Source organism: Bos mutus, chromosome 1 (assembly GCF_027580195.1).
Source record: "Bos mutus isolate GX-2022 chromosome 1, NWIPB_WYAK_1.1, whole genome shotgun sequence".
NCBI classification, from domain to species: Eukaryota; Metazoa; Chordata; class Mammalia; order Artiodactyla; family Bovidae; genus Bos; species Bos mutus.
In genome coordinates this window covers 306,520-313,468 of record NC_091617.1, presented here as the reverse complement: position 1 = coordinate 313,468, position 6,949 = coordinate 306,520, and the positions used below count along the sequence as shown (strand labels likewise).

Sequence of the window (6,949 nt, the reverse complement as noted above, 5' to 3'; positions counted from 1 at the left end):
GAGTCCCAGGAACTTTGTCCAGAGTAGGGAGAGGGCAGCCTGACTTCCTCCACCAAGCCCAGAGGACACGGAAACAACCTCTGCTGCTGTTGCCTCCAGCTGCCACATGGCGCCGCTGTTGAACACAGTCCTGGCATAGTTATAGAAGACCATGAGCAAATCTTCAAAGACAAAAAAAAAAATGAACCCAAGGGATTTCCTGGTGCTCCAATGGCTAAGACCTTGGGCTCAGAATGCAAGGGGGCCTGGGTTTGATCCCTGGTCAGGGAAACTGTGATAGAATCTACATGCCCCAACTAAGAGTTCACATGTACTAAGTCACTTCAGTCGTGTCCCACTCTTTATGACCCCAGGAGCCCACCAGGCTCCTCTGTCCATGGGATTCTCCAGGCAAGAATACTGGAGTGGGTTTCCATTTTCTTCTCCAGGGAAGAGTTCACACGCTGCAGCAAAAAAATGATCTGTCGTGCTCCAAATCCCACACCGGAAAACTGACACTTAAGACTGCTCTCCTCTGCTCCCACTCTTGTTCCTTAGCTTCAGGCCTGCTGAGGTCAGACGCCACCGTCACAAGCCGAGAAGAGAAGCGGAAGAGATGTGATGGGGGGAAGAAGGCCGCCCCACTTTCCCACCGCAGTTCTCCTGCGCCTGCAGCCTGAGCTGGAGCCGGGGGAGCCCCAACCTGAGAGCGAGCTCAGAATTTTGATTATGACATGAGACTGCACATCGTAATTACTGAATCAAGACTGTTTCCCCAACCTGAATACAGGGCAGGGAAATCAAGCCCCACCCTGCATTAGAGCTCACAGAGAAGAATTAAAGAAGAAAATAGGACAAATTTAAAAACAAAATGAAAAAACGACCCAGAGGGATGGTATGGGGAGGGAGGAGGGAGGAGGGTTCAGGATGGGGAACACATGTATACCTATGGCGGATTCATTTTGATATTTGGCAAAACTAATACAATTATGTAAAGTTTAAAAATAAAATAAAAGAAAAGAAAAAAAAAACATTAACAACAAAAAAGCATGATCTAAAACCAGATAATAAACCAAGACTAAATATACTTGTCCTATCTATATATTGCACATAGAAAAAAAAGAATCAACACAAACAATAGCCAATTATATTCCTATTCAGAGATACAAAAGGGCTTTGTTTTTATTTTTTATTTTTGGCAAACAATTGGCACTTGCTACATGCTAGGCATGTTCGCAGCCAGCTTCCAGTTATTAACTAATCTAAATCACTTAATTATATCAAAAGACAAAGAATGGGCATAGCCACACAAAGAAAATGCAAATGTAAAGGCAGAAATATCCCTGTTCATATCATTTGTATTGAATGCAATGCACAGAATTGTATAAACTTACCAATAAGTGTTGGTGAGGATGTGGAGAAAAGGAAACCTTTGTGAACTGTTGATGGGAATTAATTTGGTGCAGCCGCTGTGGAAAACAGTATGGAGGTTCCTCAAAAAATTACCATACAATCCAGCAATTCCACTGGATTTGGCCACAGGATACTTGGCCACCTGATGCGAAGAGCTGACTCTTTGGAAAAGACCCTGATGCTGGGAAAGACTGAAGGCAGGAGGAGAAGGGGACGACAGAGGATGAGATGGCTGGATGGCATCACCGACTCAATGGACATGAATTTGAGTAAGCTCCGGGAGTTGGTGATGGACAGGGAGGCCTGGCGTGCTGCAGTGCATGGGGTCACGAAGAGTCGGACACGACTGAGTGACTGAACTGAACAATCCAGCAATTCCACTGGATATTTATCCAAAGAAAATGAAAACACTAATTTGAAAGATATATGCACTTCTGTGTTCACTGTAGCACTGTTTACAACTGCCAAGATATGGAGGCAACCTAAGTGCACACTAACTGATGAGTGGATAAAGAAGATGTGATCACATACACACACAGAGGAGTATATTTGTGCCATAAAAGGGATGAAATCTTTCTATTTTTGTGACAAAATAGACAGACTTGTAGGGTATTATTCTAAGTAAAATAAGTCAGAGAAAGAAAAAACTGTATGATTTGATTATATGCAGAATCTAGGAAACAAAACAAATGAACAAACATAATAAAACAGAACCAGAGTCATAGATACAGAGGACAGACAAGTGTTTTCCAGAGGGGAGGGGGATACGGAGACGAGGGAATTGTGGACAGAAGATTAAGAGGTACAAACTTCCAATTACAAAATAAGCAAGTCATGGGTATGAAAACCACAGTGTGGGTAATAGAGTCAATAATACATAACAGCTTTGTATGGTGATAGATTGCAGCTAAACTTATCATGGTGATCATTTTGAAATATAGAGAAATTAAATCACTATTTTCTGGATCAGGAACTAAAATAGTCACAGGCCAATTATGCTTCAAGAACAAATTCAGAAAAAGAGATCAGATTTGTGATTACCAGAGGTGGGGGGGAAGGCAAAATGGATGAAGACAGTCAAAAGGTACAAAATTACAATTCTAAGGTAAGTAAGTACTATGAATGCAATGTACAATGTGATAAATATAATAAACACTGATACTTTAATATGTTGTATATGAAAGTTTAGAGTAAATCCTAAGAGTTTTCATCACAAGGAAAAATTTTTTCTTTTATTTTGAATTTATATAACATGATGGATGTTCCCTAAACTTACTGTGGTAATCATGTCATGATGTGAGTGAAATTTGCTCATTCGTGTCCAACTCTTTGCAACCCCATGGACTATGCAGTCCATGGAATTCTCCAGGCAGAATACTGGAGTGGGTAGCCTTTCCCTTCTCCAGGGGATCTTCCCAACCCAGGGATCAAACCCAGGTCTCCTGCATTGTAGGTGGATTCTTTACCAGCTGAGCCACAAGGGAAGCCCAAGAATACTGGAGTGGGTAGCCTATCCCTTCTCCAGGGGATTTTCCCAACACAGGAATTGAACCAGGGTCTCCTGCATTGCAGGCGGATTCTTTACCAACTGAGCTATCGGGAAGCCCATGATGATTTTATGATGTCAGTCTAATTATTACACTGTACACCTGAAACTTACATAATACATCAATTATACCTGAATAAAACTGAAAGGAGAAAAAGACATCAGTTCAGTCACTCAGTCATGTCCAAGTCTTTGTGACTCTGTGGGCTGCAGGATGCCAGGCCTCCCTGTCCATCACAAACTCCAGGAGCTTGCTCAAACTCATGTCCATTGAGTCAGTGATGCCATCCAACCATCTCAACCTCTGTTGTCCCCTCCTCCTGCCTTCAGTCTTTCCTAGCAGTAGGGTCTTTTCCAATGAGTCAGTTCTTCACATCAGATGGCCAAAGTATTGTAGCATCAGCTTCAGCATCATTCCTTCCAATGAATATTCAGGACTGATTTCCTTTAGGATGGACTAGTTGTATCTCCTTGCAGACCAAGGGACTCTCAAGAATCTTCTCCACCACCACAGTTTAAAAGCATCAATTCTTCAGTGCTCAGCTTTCTTTATGGTCCAATTCTTACATCTATTCATGACTACTGGAAAAAACATAGCTTTGACTATAGAGACCTTTGTCAGTAAAGTAATCTCTGCTTTTTTTTTTTAGATTTTGACATTTTAACTTCTTTTGAATACAAGTCACTTTTTGCAAGCTGGAAGGCAGATCAAGCTAAGGCAGTCCAGTCCTCCAGAGATCCAGGTCAATTCTTAAAATCTTCAGCAGAATTACATCATAAAACAAGGTGCTAAAATAGGGTTATAAACTCTAAATAATAACCATTCATCTACATTTTTTCCTTCAGATCAGATCAGTCGCTCAGTCATGTCCGACTCGTCGCAACCCCATGAATTGCAGCACGCCAGGCCTTCCTGTCCATCACCAACTCCCGGAGTTCACTCAGGCTCACATCCATCGAGTCAGTGATGCCATCCAGCCATCTCATCCTCTGGCGTCCCCTTCTCCTCTTGCCCCCAATCCCTCCCAGCATCAGAGTCTTTTCCAATGAGTCAACTCCTCGCATGAGGTGGCCAAAGTACTGGAGTTTCAGCTTTAGCATCATTCCTTCCAAAGAAATCCCAGGGCTGATCTCCTTCAGAATGGACTGGTTGGATCAGTCCAAGGGACTCTCAAGAGTCTTCTCCAACACCACAGTTCAAAAGCATCAATTCTTCGGCACTCAGCCTTCTTCACAGTCCAACTCTCACATCCATACATGACCACAGGAAAAACCTAGCCTTGACTAGACGAACCTTTGTTGGCAAAGTAATGTCTCTGCTTATTTTTTCCTTAGGAAACAGCTAAAAGTCTAGTCCGTAAAGGTATGATATATAGAACTTCTTGATCTACACAGGACAAAATGATCCAAATTATATGCTGGCCAACCTATCAGTGAGCCACATCAGAGCTGGCCAAGGATTGGTGAACAGAGAAAAGTGTTTACATTTTGAAAATTTGCTCTGAGGTTTAAAAAATTCCTGGTTGTTGTTATAAGAAAGCAAGTAGGAAATATTATAGATGCACCACACTATATTTGATTGTGCCAAGGTCTTCCACTAGAACACAAAGTTAGAATATGGAGATAAGACACTTAGATATTTTCAAAATAAATTACTTAGTAATAAGAAATCTGGCATATTCATATGGAAAAACTTGTCAGGAGATTTTTCCAGGGCCAAGAAATTAAAAATAGAGAATGCCCTAATGACAGTTACTTGTGAGCTTAGTTAACATCTTTTAGGATGAACCCATAAAATCTGGCCACTGTTTCATTAAACATCTGCAAACTGGAGAACTCCTTAGCCCTTAGTCATAGTTTCTGCTCAATGTCTTAAAGCTGGGCTCAGTTCCATCTGTGACTCTTTTCTTCAGGGCTGGGGTGAATGCTAGTCATCAAAGTCTGGAACATCATTGTAGGAGTATCCCCAGTAGCAGGGGTAAAATCCTGGCAGGAACACCAGGATGCCAATGATCAGGACAGGAAAGGCCCAGTCTGCTCCCTCTTTGCCGATACACCCTGCCAGCAGGAGGGAGCCTATAATAATGAGAAAGGCACCAATGAAAAACAGCACTGTAGCAAGCGCAATGGCCTTATATGGGATCTTTGGCGGGCTTTTCTTAAACTGAAGGTCAATGTAGCCATCATCTGTACAAGAGAGTCTTGAGTATTTCACTTTGCTACTGGGAATTCCAGTAGCCAGGTTGGTGTGAGACGGCATCATAACACACTGACTCAGCTGGAGAATCCCCATGGACAGAGGAGCCTGGCAGGCTACAGTCCGTAGGGCTGCAAAGAGTGCAACACGACTGAAGTTACGGAGCGTGAATACACTGCTTCACCCCAAGCACTGAAAGGAGCAATTTCACTTTCCAGGTTACTTCTTCACCAGAGTCCGGGTGAAGCAGGCTGCTTGCCGACAGCTCGCTCATGGTTTTTTAATATGCTGCTGAGGTTGGTCATAGCTTTTCTTCCAAGGAGCAAGTGTCTTTTGATTTCATGGCTGCAGTCACCATCGGCAGTGATTTTGGAGCCCAAAAGATAACGTCCGCCACTGTTTCCATTGTTTCCCCATCTATTTGCCGTGAAGTGATGGGACAAGACGCCATGGTCTTTGTTTTTTGAATGTTGAGTTTTAAGCCAGCTTTCTCACTCTCATCTTTCATTTTCATCAAGAGGCTCTTTAGTTCCTCTTCGCTTTCTGCCATAAGGGTGGTGTCATCTGCATATCTGGGGTTATTGATATTTCTCCTGACAATTTTGATTCCAGCTTGTGCTTCATCCAGCTTGGCATTTCAAATGATGTACTCTGCATATATAGTCTGCCTGCAATGCGGGAGACCTGGGTTCAATCCCTGGGTCTGGAAGATCCCTTGGAGAAGGGAATGGCAACCCACTCCAATATTCTTGCCTGGAGAATCCCATGGACAGAAGAGCACTGTGGGCCACAGTCTATGGCCCACAAACAGTTGTGGACAAACAGTCAGACACGACTGAGATACTAACACACACACACTCTGCATGTAAGTTAAATAAGCAAGGTGACAATATACAGCCTTGATGTACTCCTTTCCAATCACCCATTATCACCACTGTCATTTAATATTATGCTGGAAGAATTATTCAATTCAATTAGATAAGAGGTACTAAAAGTGGAAAAGAAAAGACAAAAAATTATCATTGATTGTATGATTGGAAAAATAAAAAGAATCAATTGCAAAGCTGTTGGAAACAGGAGGATAATTCAATAAGTTGAGTGGGCATGAGATAAATTCTAAAATAGTCAATATCTGAGAGTTTATGTTAACAGCAGTAACTTTGTAAATATAACAGAAGAAAAGATTCTACTTACAATTGGAATCAAAAAAGATAAAACACCCATGAATAGAATGAACGTGGAAGATTCATACAGACAAAATCTTTGAAAAGAAAGACAAAAAGGAAGATTTGACTAAATGCAAATACTGCTTATCCTTAGAAAGACTGACGTGCAAAGATGACAATTCTTTTCTAATTCGTCTGTTGTTTTTGTTGTTCAGTCACAAAGTGGTGTCTGACTCTTGGCGACTCCATGAACTGCAGCATGTCAGACTTCCCTGTCCTTCACTACCTCCTGGAGTTTGCTCAAACTCATGTCCATCGAGTCGGTGATGCCAGCCAACCATCTCATCCTCTGTCATCCCCTTCTCTTCATGCCTTCAATCTTTCCCAGCATCAGGGTCTTTTCTAATGAGTCGACTCTTCTGTAGATTTAGTATAATCCCAGCAAAATATCAATGGACATTTCTGGGTTTTTGTTGTTCTTGTTTTGTTTTCCAGAACTAAACTGAATGCCAAGTTTTCAGAGCCCTACTTCCTTTGTTAATGATCTTTTTCTTCTCTTTTCTTTTCCAATGATATATTTCATGTTTTCAGGCCCATCATTTTTTTCAGCGTCAATGAATGGAATTTCAGCTTTTTGGCCTGAAAAAA

The 6,949-nt window shown here is 41.8% G+C and overlaps 1 non-coding gene across 1 annotated transcript; it reads right to left on the bottom strand.

The window, feature by feature from the left end:
* Positions 1-4,865: 4,865 nt before the first annotated feature.
* LOC102287630 (transmembrane protein 230) lies at positions 4,866-5,198 on the bottom strand. The gene has a single exon (XR_001351647.1). It is a non-coding gene; the product is annotated as a transmembrane protein 230 (transcript).
* Positions 5,199-6,949: the final 1,751 nt, after the last annotated feature.